We start from the raw sequence: 12,709 nt of genomic DNA, 5'->3' as shown, positions 1-12,709 counted from the left end.
CCAAGGGAAAAAGATTGAATAATCAACGAAAGGATAATGTTCTACGAGTCGGGGCGTGGAATGTCAGAAGCTTGAACGTGGTAGGGAAACTAGAAAATCTGAAAAGGGAAATGCAATGGCTCAATCTAGATATAGTAGGGGTCAGTGAAGTGAAGTGGAAGGAAGACAAGGATTTCTGGTCAGATGAGTATCCGGTAATATCAACAGCAGCAGAAAATGGTAAACAGGTGTAGGGTTCGTTATGAACAGGAAGGTAGGGCAGAGGGTCTGTTACTGTGAACAGTTCAGTGACAGAGTTGTTCTAATCAGAATCGACAACAGACCAACACCGACAACGATAGTTCAGGTATACATGCCGACGTCGCAAGCTGAAGATGAACAGATAGAGAAAGTGTATGAGGATATTGAAAGGGTAATGCAGTATGTAAAGGGGGACGAAAATCTAATAGTCATGGGCGACTGGAATGCAGTTGTAGGGGAAGGAGTAGAAGAAAAGGTTACAGGAGAATATGGGATTGGGAAAAGGAATGAAAGAGGAGAAAGACTAATTGAGTTCTGTAACAAGTTTCAGCTAGTAATAGCGAATACCCTGTTCAAGAATCACAAGAGGAGGAGGTATACTTGGAAAAGGCCGGGAGATACGCGAAGATTTCAATTAGATTACATCCTGGTCAGACAGAGATTCCGAAATCGGATACTGGATTGTAAGGCGTACCCAGGAGCAGATATAGGCTCAGATCACAATATAGTAGTGTTGTAGAGTAGGCTGAAGTTCAAGACATTAGTCAGGAAGAATCAATACGCTAAGAAGTGGGATACGGAAGTTCTAAGGAATGACGAGGTACGTTTGAAGTTCTCTAGCGCTATAGATACAGAAATAAGGAATATCGCAGTAGGCAACACAGTTGAAGAGGAATGGACATCTATAAAAAGGGCCATCACAGAAGTTGGGAATGAAAACATAGGTACAAAGAAGGTAGCTGCGAAGAAACCATGGCTAACAGAAGAAATAATTCAGTTGATTGATGAAAGGAGGAAGTAGAAACATGTTCCGGGAAAATCAAGAATACAGAAATACAAGTCGCTGAGGAATGAAATAAACAGGAAGTGCAAGGAAGCTAAGACGAAATGGCTGCAGGGAAAATGTGAAGACATCGAAAAAGATATGATTGTCGGAAGGACAGACTCAGCATACAGGAAAGTCAAAACAACTTTTGGTGACATTAAAAGCAACGGTGGTAACATTAAGAGTGCAACGGGAATTCCACTGTTAAATGCAGAGGAGAGAGCAGATAGGTGGAAAGAATACATTGAAAGCCTCTATGAGAGTGAAGATTTGTCTGATATGATAGAAGAAGAAACAGGAGTCGATTTAGAAGAGATATGGGATCCATCATTAGAATGGGAATTTAAAAGAGCTTTGGAGGCCTTACGGTCAAATAAAGCAGAAGGGATAGATAACATTCCATCAGTATTTCTAAAATCATTAGGGGAAGCGGCAACAAAACGACTATTCACGTCGGTGTGTAGAATAGGCGACATACCACCTGACTTTCGGAAAAGCATCATCCACACAATTCCGAAGATGGCAAGAGCTGACAAGTGCGAGAATTATCGCACAATTAGTTTAACAGCTCATGCATCGAAGCTGCTTACAAGAATAATATACAGAAGAATGGAAAAGAAAATTGTTGAGAATGCCCTAGGTGACGACCAGTTTGGCTTTAGGAAAAGTAAAGGCAAAGAGAGGCAATTCTGACGTTACGGCTAATAACGGAAACAAGGCTAAAGAAAAATCAAGACACGTTCATAGGATTTGTCAAGCTGGAAAAAGCGTTCGACAATATAAAATGGTGCAAGCTGTTCAAGATTCTGAAAAAAGTAAGGGTAAGCTATAGGAAGAGACGGGTCATATACAATATGTACAACAACCAAGAGGGAATAATAAGAGTGGACGATCAAGAACGAAGTGCTCGTATTAAGAAGGGAGTAAGGCAAGGCTGTAGCCTTCCGCCCCTACTCTTCAGTCTGTACATCGAGGAAGCAATGATGGAAATAAAAGAAAGCTTCAGGAGTGGAATTAAAATACAAAAATGCAAGGTGAAAGGATATCAATGATACGATTCGCTGATGACATTGCTATCTTGAGTGAAAGTGAATAAGAATTAAATGATCTGCTGAACGGAATGAACAGTTTAATGAGTACACAGTATGGTTTGAGAGTAAATCGGAGAAAGACGAAGGTAATGAGAAGTAGTAGAAATGAGAACAGCGAGAAACTTAACATCAGGATTGATAGTCACGAAGTCAATGAAGTTAAGGAATTCTGCTACCTAGGCAGTAGAATAACCAATGACGGACGGAGCAAGGACGACGTCAAAAGCAGACTCGCTATGGCAACAAAGGCATTTCTGGCCAAGAGAAGTCTACTAATATCAAATACCGGCCTTAATTTGAGGAAGAAATTTCTGAGGATGTATGTCTGGAGTACAGCATTGTATTGCAGTGAAACATGGACTGTGGGAAAACCGGAAAAGAAGAGAATAGAAGCCTTTGAGATGTGGTGCTATAGACGAATGTTGAAAATTAGGTGGACTGATAAGGTAAGGAATGAGGAGGTTCTACACAGAATCGGAGAGGAAAGGAATATGTGGAAAACACTGATAAGGAGAAGGGACAGGATGATAGGACATCTGCTAAGACATGAGGGAATGAATTCCATGGTACTAGAGGGAGCTGTAGAGGGCAAAAACTGTAGAGGAAGAAAGAGATTGGAATAAGTCAATCAAATAATTGAGGACGTAGGTTGCAAGTGCTACTCTGAGATGAAGAAGTTAGCACAGGAAAGGAATTCGTGGCGGGCCGCAACAAACCAGTCAGTTGACTGATGACAAAAAAAAAAAAAAAAAAAAGGTGTTCTTGACTTACGTAAGGTGGGTGTTTATTGTATTTCTTGCAGTTGTGGCATGTCATATCTTGGTCAGACTATCGGGACTGTGGAGGACCGCTGTACTGAGCATAAGCGTCACACACGCTTACAACAGCCGAACTATTGCAGAACATTGTCTTGGCAACGGTCATCCTATGGAATCAACAGGGAAATTGAGGCTATTTGGATAGCGTCATTAAGGAAGCAGTTCAAATTAAATTAGCAAGTAACTTTGTAAATAGAGATTGAGGTTTCTGTTTAAATCCTGTGTGAAATTCTGCTCTCTCCCTAATCAAAAACAGAGGGACAGAGTTAATGATACCTCACGTATTGTTTAGTAATTTTCCCTATCGATAACTTCTGGTGTTGGTTACCTTCGATTGTTTGGTGGCGCTAGTGTTCACGGTGTATGTCTGTCTGTGTGTGTGTGTGTGTGTGTGTGTGTGTGTGCGTGCACGCGCGCCCCCCTCTGTGTGGGTGTTTTTCCATCTTTCCGGAATGGCTCTGCAAAGCGAGGTTTTAATTAACTTGCACGCGCTTACATTCTGCGGTTTTGCCTTGAAAACGTCGGGGTTTTCTCCTGTCGAAATACCGGTGGTTGTCGAGCACCTCAACCTGCTACATTTCCGTAAGTTATTTGAGTTTCTGGTTTGATTACTGTTACGGTCAGTAAATGTGGAATGAGTCACTGGACATCAGAACTAAAGTTGGGAAAGCCAACAAAAATTCATATTGCGAGTTGTGAAACACGTTCTGGTAGTAAATGACATTCCAGTATTAGGTTGTATTGTTAGAGAGCAAATTAGAGAATTTTGTCTTGGCATGGTCTTCGTTACGTTTATGATGCTGGCATTGAACTACTGTCTCCATTTGAACCGGAAAGTTTGCATTTGCGTGGCCGGTGGCTCTCATGGTTTCATCTGTGATCCCAGATCTCCTTTCAGGCCAGAGGAAGTCGACTGATACTACAGGGGGGTCAAGAGAAGAGGAGAGAGATGTATAACTTTCGGTTCCGTGATCATATCAGGAGTTTTCTGCCTTTTGCCAAGTGGACACAGAGGGTAGGTAACTTTGACCAAGGAAAGTTGATGAAAGTCATAAAATGTTCTCAATATCTTAGTGAAAGAGGTTAATGAGGTTGATTAATTAAGATATCCAGCAAAGTTCCGGTGTGTCACACTGTATCTTGACCATATTTGTATGTCACCAATGAAATTTATACAATGTAACGGAACGGAGGAATACTTCTCTGTCAGTGAATGGTGCCTCCTGTGAAAGCTTGACTTACTTAAAGTACAAAATCTCATTATCGTCATAATTTGTTTTATAAGCAGAGTTTATTTTCCAAGTTTTCGTGTCAGCAGTCATGTCAAATTCTCAAGTAGACGTTTTGGTCAAAGACAGTGCCGCTCTACTAGTGCAGCACTTGCTTTTCTTGACACAGTTACCACAACTCAGTGGAAAACATTTGAAAAGGTAGAAGTAAAACCTCTCTAAAGTTTTGGAGATATTCACAACATAGTCTGCGCAGAACCATCTGATGGTTTCAAATGGCCCTAAGCACTATGGGACTTAACATCTGAGGTCATCAGTCCCCTAGACTTAAAACTACTTAAACCTAACGTAAGGACATCACACACATCCATGCCCGAGGCAGGATTCGAACCTGCGACCGTAGAGGCAGCGCGGTCCCAGACTGAAGCGCCTAGAACCGCTTGGCCACATCGGCCGGCAGAACCATGTGAAAGAGAATCCTAACAATATCCAAGTGTGCAATCTCCATTTGTTCAAGAAAGAGACAGGATGAGAGCTTAACGTCATGTGGGGGACATACCCCTGGAGGAAAACCCCATCCCAAATATCTGAGAGTCGGATTGGACCGTATTCTTTCTTTCCAATAACACTGCAATTAATTAAAAGGAAAATTTAGGCCAAGAAATAGTCTGCTGAGAAACCTAACTGGCACATCATGGGGAGTGCATATTATAGACAACTGCTATGGCTCGTTGTTTGGCAGCGGGAGATTATGCCTCTTCACTGTGGGAAGCGGGAGCTCACTCAGAGAAAGCAGATGTTGCCCTCAGTGAAGCGGCGAGAACTGTTACCGGAAGCTGGAGATCTACACCTTTGACCGCTGTTAAACCCCACGCCGTATAGCTCTAGCCAAAATTAGAAGTACAGTCGCGGTAGAAAAAGAGAAAAGGATGCAGACAGAAGATCTAAGACATATACTACATAGCCACAATGTCGTCACGCCATGCCTGAGGCCGAAAATGAGTTTCCTCAAGAGAACTTCCCCCTTATAAAAGTCACTTGAGACCATATAACTATGGCAGAGGAACTGAAATGAAAGACGAGCTTTCCGGGGGCCATACGCTCACGTATCCCACTGAAAACACAGTCGTCTGTCGTCAGGAGCCTCCAAATGCTTAAAAAGTTACTGAAATTGAAATAGGTAGACGACGAATCGCTTGAATGTGGGAAAGCTTAACACATCACTTATTTGTCTAATTTAGTGCACAATGGACACAGAAAGATAGTAAGTGTACTAGAGTTATATCTAAACAAAATCAGGGCATCTTGGGATGCTCAGTGTCCAGGCGTCGATTGGAATTGTTAGGGAGATTAGGCAGGTAGCAAGTGGTAAAGGTTCAGACACACTTTTTTTTCATGGTTACAGCTGTGTGCGGATGGCTTCTATTCACGGCTTGGACATTTGGCCACATCGGCTCTTAAAGATTTTTTTTTACTGCCCTTGCGTACCAGAGGAGAATTAAATTCCTGTTTTGCGCTTTTCAGTTAGCAATTTTCTCTCATATGAACGTTTCTGTAAGGCTTGCTAGCAGTTTTATAAAATTATAAGGGGCAGTCAAATAAATCGAAAACATAGGAAAAAAGTAAAGTATTTGATTTCGAAAGTAATCGCCATAACTGTTAATAAATTTATCCCGCTGTGGGGCAAGACAGCCAATGCCATAATGAAAAAAATCTTTGCGTTTGACTACGGAATCACGGTTATATCCAGACACGCACCTCTTCGCCCGAAGCAAATCAACGGCCACGAATGTCTTTCTTCAGGACTCCACAATTATCGAAAGCGCAAGAGGAGAGATTTTGACTATACGGAGGATGTGATAAGGGCTTCCCATCGAAATTTCCGCAGGGTAATCGAAAGAACCTTGTCAAGATGTGGGACCGCTAGGAAGCCCTTACACATCCTCCATGCAGTCCCGATTTTTTCTCATGCGGTTTCCATACTTTTCGAACCCTGAAAATGACATTTGTGGCCATAGATTTGCTTCGCGCGAAGAGGTGCGTGTCTGGGTACAGCCGTGATTCCGTAGCCAACCGCAAACATGTTTCCATGAATGCACTGACCGTCTTCTATCGCAGTGGGATAACTGTGTTAATTGTTATGACGATTACGTTTGAAATAGTAAACAGCTCGCTTACCTTTTTCTACCTGCCTTGTTTTCATTTAACTGCCCCTTATAATAATTAGAATCCTTGTCTTGGTGATACGTGAGCCACGTCGACGTGGTCGTTCTCTTCCTCGTTCTTTATATTAACCCTTTACACTGCAGACATACTTTAAATCATCTTTCAGAAGATAAAATTTTTATCATTAGACGTATAAAATCAATGATTGGAGTTTCTTTCTTTGTAATTCGGAATCCCGGGCACAATGCGGTATTTAATCAGCGCTCTAACGTGTCCTTCGTCTCATCAGATTAGGTGTAATGAGGCGTTGAGAAGTGTTATCTCGACGAAAAATCGATGCTCCTTCATAAGGCATAGGAACTTGTCATTACTTTCATATCGCTCTCTGAATACTGCTACTGACTAATCGTGGGAAGATGGGATCTGTTCATCAACCACATGTGTAGGTAAAATCTGAATCTTTGGGAGGCTACTTCAGTATCCACTGAATGCACCTCTTGTAACTAACTATTCTCTTTTAACAACGTGATTACCGTCATTCAGTGAACTGGAAAATTGGGAGGCTTGACTCTCAATATTGTTCAGAGTGGAATGCAATTTTGATGTAGTTATACCGTGTGAATTCCATTTATATTGGCTCTGTGTCATATCGAATTTTAGAGTATAGGTTCATTATTAAAAAGTACTTCTACGAACATGAGAATTCTCTTTATCGCTGGAATGTCTTGTTCTGGTGTATCCCACATGTAGTCAGCACTGAGCTTGTCTACAGCATGGCCACTTATTAGTAAGTATTCAACACTATTACAACCCTTTCATTCTATTGTTACAGTTGTTCCATTGTTCCAGGGACGTAAACACTACCAGCAAGATTGAAAATAAGTGGAAAATCGGCCTCCTGTTTCGTACAGAAGTTATAGTGGTTCAAATATGGTCAAATACGGAACAAGTAAAACAGAATTAAAAAAGTGTTTCAGGCACTCAGTAACCGTATCTGGCATGTTAAGAAATAGCGACATAATTAAGTTGTGATTCATGATGTTATCCTTAGTTGTTTCTCAGACGTCTTGATGATTAACTATACCTTCAGTTCTTACAATTGTGTTACTATAATGATGACGTATAATAACTTAGTTAAGGTTCTATGATTAACTATTTCGTCTGTACATAGGATTGTACACTTGATTGTGCTCGTCTGTTTGATACACTTATCACGAGTTTAGTTCCTTTAGACGATTCTGTTTAGAAACACGTATTTCCACTGGAATTAACACTGCCCGAGCTGTCACTTGCTGTGTAGTTCAAACACTGTATGAGCAACAGGTAATGATCAAGCGTAAACCCATAGAAGTTACAATGAGTCTTTCACTTTGCAGTGGAGCAACGCAGTTTTGAAACTTGTTGACAAATTAAGACTGCAGAACTGCCGAACTCGAATACTTAAGCAAAATCCTCGTGGCCCAAGTCCTTACACATATGAGCTATTCACGTACAAGTAACGACTCATACTCATAGCTTCCCTAGCGGGACAGGTAATCTACACTCCTGGAAATGGAAAAAAGAACACATTGACACCGGTGTGTCAGACCCACCATACTTGCTCCGGACACTGCGGGAGGGCTGTACAAGCAATTATTACACGCACGGCACAGCGGACACACCTGGAACCGCGGTGTTGGCCGTCGAATGGCGCTAGCTGAGCAGCATTTGTGCACCGCCGCCGTCAGTGTCAGCCAGTTTGCCGTGGCATACGGAGCTCCATCGCAGTCTTTAACACTGGTAGCATGCCGCGACAGCGTGGACGTGAACCGTATGTGCAGTTGACGGACTTTGAGCGAGGGCGTATAGTGGGCATGCGGGAGGCCGGGTGGACGTACCGCCGTATTGCTCAACACGTGGGGCGTGAGTTCTCCACAGTACATCGATGTTGTCGCCAGTGGTCGGCGGAAGGTGCACGTGCCCGTCGACCTGGGACCGGACCGCAGCGACGCACGGATGCACACCAAGACTGTAGGACCATTCGCAACCGTCTCCATGAAGCTGGGCTACGGTCCCGCACATCGTTAGGCCGTCTTCCGCTCACGCCCCAACATCGTGCAGCCTGCCTCCAGTGGTGTCACGACAGGCGTGAATAGAGGGACGGATGGAGACGTGTCGTCTTCAGCGATGAGAGTCGCTTCTACCTTGGTGCCAGTGATGGTCGTATGCGTGTTTGGCGCCGTGCAGGTGAGCGCCACAATCAGGACTGCATACGACCGAGGCACACAGGGCCAACACCCGGCATCATGGTGTGGGGAGCGATCTCCTACACTGGCCGTACACCTCTGGTGATCGTCGAGGGGACACTGAATAGTGCACGGTACATCCAAACCGTCATCGAACCCATCGTTCTACCATTCCTAGACCGGCAAGGGAACTTGCTGTTCCAACAGGACAATGCACGTCCGCATGTATCCCGTGCCACCCAACGTGCTCTAGAAGGTGTAAGTCAACTACCCTGGCCAGCAAGATCTCCGGATCTGTCCCCCATTGAGCATGTTTGGGACTGGATGAAGCGTCGTCTCACGCGGTCTGCACGTCCAGCACGAACGCTGGTCCAACTGAGGCGACAGGTGGAAATGGCATGGCAAGCCGTTCCACAGGACTACATCCAGCATCTCTACGATCGTCTCCATGGGAGAATAGCAGCCTGCATTGCTGCTAAAGGTGGATATAGACTGTACTAGTGCCGACATTGTGCATGCTCTGTTGCCTGTGTCTATGTGCCTGTGGTTCTGTCAGTGTGATCATGTGATGTATCTGACCCCAGGAATGTGTCAATAAAGTTTCCCCTTCCTGGGACAATGAATTCACGGTGTTCTTATTTCAATTTCCAGGAGTGTAGTTGTAAAGCGTGTGCTTGGAAACAGAGAATTCGCGGAATCGCATCCCGGCTCAAGTATGGAAATTTTCGTTCTCCCTTAAATCTAGCCTTCATCTCGTGAGGAATCGTCAGAAAAGACACGTCGTTCGGATTCCATGTGAAGCAATAGGTCTCCTTTACCCGGTTTGATAACTGGGGTACATCAAGCACATGTGCACTGAGGTGACGAAGGTCATGGTGACCTAATACCGTGTCGGCTCTCCTTTGCCCAGCATCGTGCAGCAGCTCAACGTGCCATGGGGTCAACAAGCCCTTGGAAGTCCTCTGCAGAAATATTGAGCCATGATGCCTCTATAGCCGTCCACAACTGCGAAAATGATGCTGATTCAGGATTCTGTGCGCTAAATGAACTCTCGATTATGTCCCATAAATTTTGGAAGTGATTCATGTCGGGAAATCTAGGTGGCCAAACCGTTCGCTCCACTTGTCAAGAATGTCCGTCAAACAAATCGCGAATAATTGTGACCCGGTGAACACGGTGTTTGGGAAATATAGAACCCATAATAACTACCCTTTTTTTGCAAAAGAAATAGCAAAATTGGTCATCCTGATAGTGTCGGTAGCTACTGACAACAAAATTTACACTCTTCTGACTTTGATTATATAAATACTAATGATTATCATAAAGAAAGGACTGAATGAAATAATACCATGTGATACAAAACCGAAACTTTAAAGAAAGAATTCAAAAATTATCATTTACGAAGGTTAAAGCCCAGACCATAAATCGACCAAAAATAATATTTATCCTAGAAGAGAGTTGTAGCCGCATCGAGCTGTAAGTTCGCTGTGACTACAATATAACTCGGCAATGGAGATGTTAACTTTACTTCTCTCTTGTATTCTGAAACAGTAGTATGCATGTTAAGCGCTGCTAGATTGTTTTAAAACTGATTTGTAGTTAAAGTTTTACGATATAGACTGGAAATATTAGTCAGAAGTCGGACTAAAGTAGGATCACCTTTACCGTTAGGCAAATAACGGAATTTTGATGTATGAGGTAGTAAAGTGAATCGTGTGATTACCGATTTGTGGTGGGACAGCCTTCGTGATACTTAATAGTCACAAACATCAAAGGACAGAGAAAGAGACTGATCGCCGACATAAACTCGATTATTAGACTTGAATACGCTACAACTAAACGCAATCACGAAGAAATTATAATTTCGCCGTGTTGTCAGAAGTTGAGGTCAAGGTCAGAATTACTGATGTTAACATCTGCAATTCCTTGAAGGACATATCGGTGCATGTGCTTAGCGTATGGAAAAACAATAATTACGATAGACAATAAACCTTAATTCAACTTTAATTCTTCGTGTCACCTACATCATTTAATGGACATTTAAAGTGTATTTGTGAAATTGACTAAGTCTTCGGATAACATAAAAGTGCCAAATGAATTAGTGATAATTTAAATGTGAACAGTAATAACTTTACATTAAAAATACGACGCATTCTGAACATTGCTCAAGGGTATGTTATCTCTGGAAATACGTCGTACAGCTGTTGAATACGCGACGTAGCGACGCCTTGACGACGGAATAATAATTAACAACTTAATATCCTCACAAAATTCGTAAATTGGCCTCGGCTTGGGTGATGGAATGATGATTCAAGACACTATTTTTTTAACGTTTGAATAACCATTCTCAAACCGGGCATAAGAACCATCGTCAGCAAGTTCGTGAAAACTAATGGGTCTGTCGCGAACACGCAAGGGACTTTTGGTTATTTCAGGTCAATGGAGGCATCGCGTTATCGGGTGATGCAGTCGCTACATTTATAAGTGAAGAAGATCGAACACAACTGCTTTCATTACAAGCAAGGGCGGTGTACACACTCCGGCGTGCTGCTCCATCGAGACAGTGATATAGCTTTCGAGATACAGTATCTGAAAATAACCGAACCACACGAGGTGTTTTTTCTTTTTCTAATAGTGGTGTTGTCTTGATCGACGATCGCCGTTCCACGTCATCTCAACTGGGACACCCATCACCATCGAGCCGAGAGAGAACAGCGCCACACTGCGGACCGTCTACAAGTAGCTGCACATAATTATTTCTTGTCAATGATCGATTCAGTTGGACCAGAGGACCCAGTGTATTTCATGCAAATAGAGCCACCACCAGATTGCAATGCCTTGTTAACAACCTGGGTCTATGGTTTCGTGGAGTCCGCGCCACACTCTACCCTTCCATCATCTCTTAACAACTGAGATCGGGACTCATTTGATGACGCCACTGTTTTGCAACCGTCTGGTCAGGAACCCAAGAGAGGTGCTGCAAGCAATGTTGTGCTTTTAGCAAAAGCACTCACGGCCGTTATCTGCTGCCATTGCCCATGAACGCTAAATTTAGTCTCAGTGTTGTCCTAAGGGATACGTTTGTCGTACTTTACACACTGAATTCTGTTTTTTCCCGCAGTGTTGCTTCCCTGTTAGCTCTGACAACTCTACAGAAACGTCACTGCCGTCGTTTGGCAAGTGAAGACCGTCGGACACTGCTTTGGCCGTGGTGAGAGAGAGATATACGTGAAATTTGATATTCTCTGCACTCTTGACATGGTGGATCATGGAATGTCTCTTGCAACTAGCTCCAACTACCACTCCGTTTTCAGAGTCTATGAATTCCCGTCTTGCAGCCGTAACACGTCGAAAGTATTTGAACGAATAATCTGAATACAAATAACACCTCCGCCGTTGCACTATCCTTTTATACCGTGTGTAAGAGATACCACCGCCATCTGTGTATGTGCATAACTCTGTCCAACGCCTTTTGTCAGCTCAGTGAGAGTCGCCGAAGTGACGCCCAGCTGAAAGATTTACTCGGCCACTGAGCCAATTGAAATTAATTATAGCTCCACTTCTGCTAGTACCTCTCTGCTACATTCGCAAATACACAGCTCTCCTGCAGACGATGCCAGACGAGCAGGAGGTACGGAAAGTACTGAAGCTATTGGGGGCAAGGCGTGGGTAGTGATTGGATAGCTTATTAGTTGTTAAGAGAGTAGCCAGGTATGTTTCTGAGTTTGAGTGCTAGTCCAGAACAGAGTTCTAACGTTAGGAAGTTACATCACTACAGTTTCGCGGTTTCTATGGTAAGCCGATCTGTTTTGCCCCGTTATAGCACTCAGTCCTGTCGCTAGCCTATATAATTTTAATTCAAAATTGTATCTGTGACATGTAACGCTTTTGTTTGTCGTGTTTGTGCGCAAGACTGCCTTTGACTTTTGTGTGTGCAGGGTGCTCAAATAAATTACTCTATCTCGTAAATGAAACAGTAGTGCAGGCATAATGGAATTAATACTAATATTTTCTCTTTGTATTCTGCTGCAATTACTTATGAATTAACTCTGATGTGGATGTGACATGGTATTTGAAAACAGTGTTAGACCTCTGAAATTTGCCGGGGTTGCTA

Source organism: Schistocerca gregaria, chromosome 2, assembly GCF_023897955.1.
Source record: "Schistocerca gregaria isolate iqSchGreg1 chromosome 2, iqSchGreg1.2, whole genome shotgun sequence".
NCBI classification, from domain to species: Eukaryota; Metazoa; Arthropoda; class Insecta; order Orthoptera; family Acrididae; genus Schistocerca; species Schistocerca gregaria.
The sequence above is the reverse complement of the archived record's forward strand: the minus strand, read 5'-3'. Positions refer to the sequence as shown.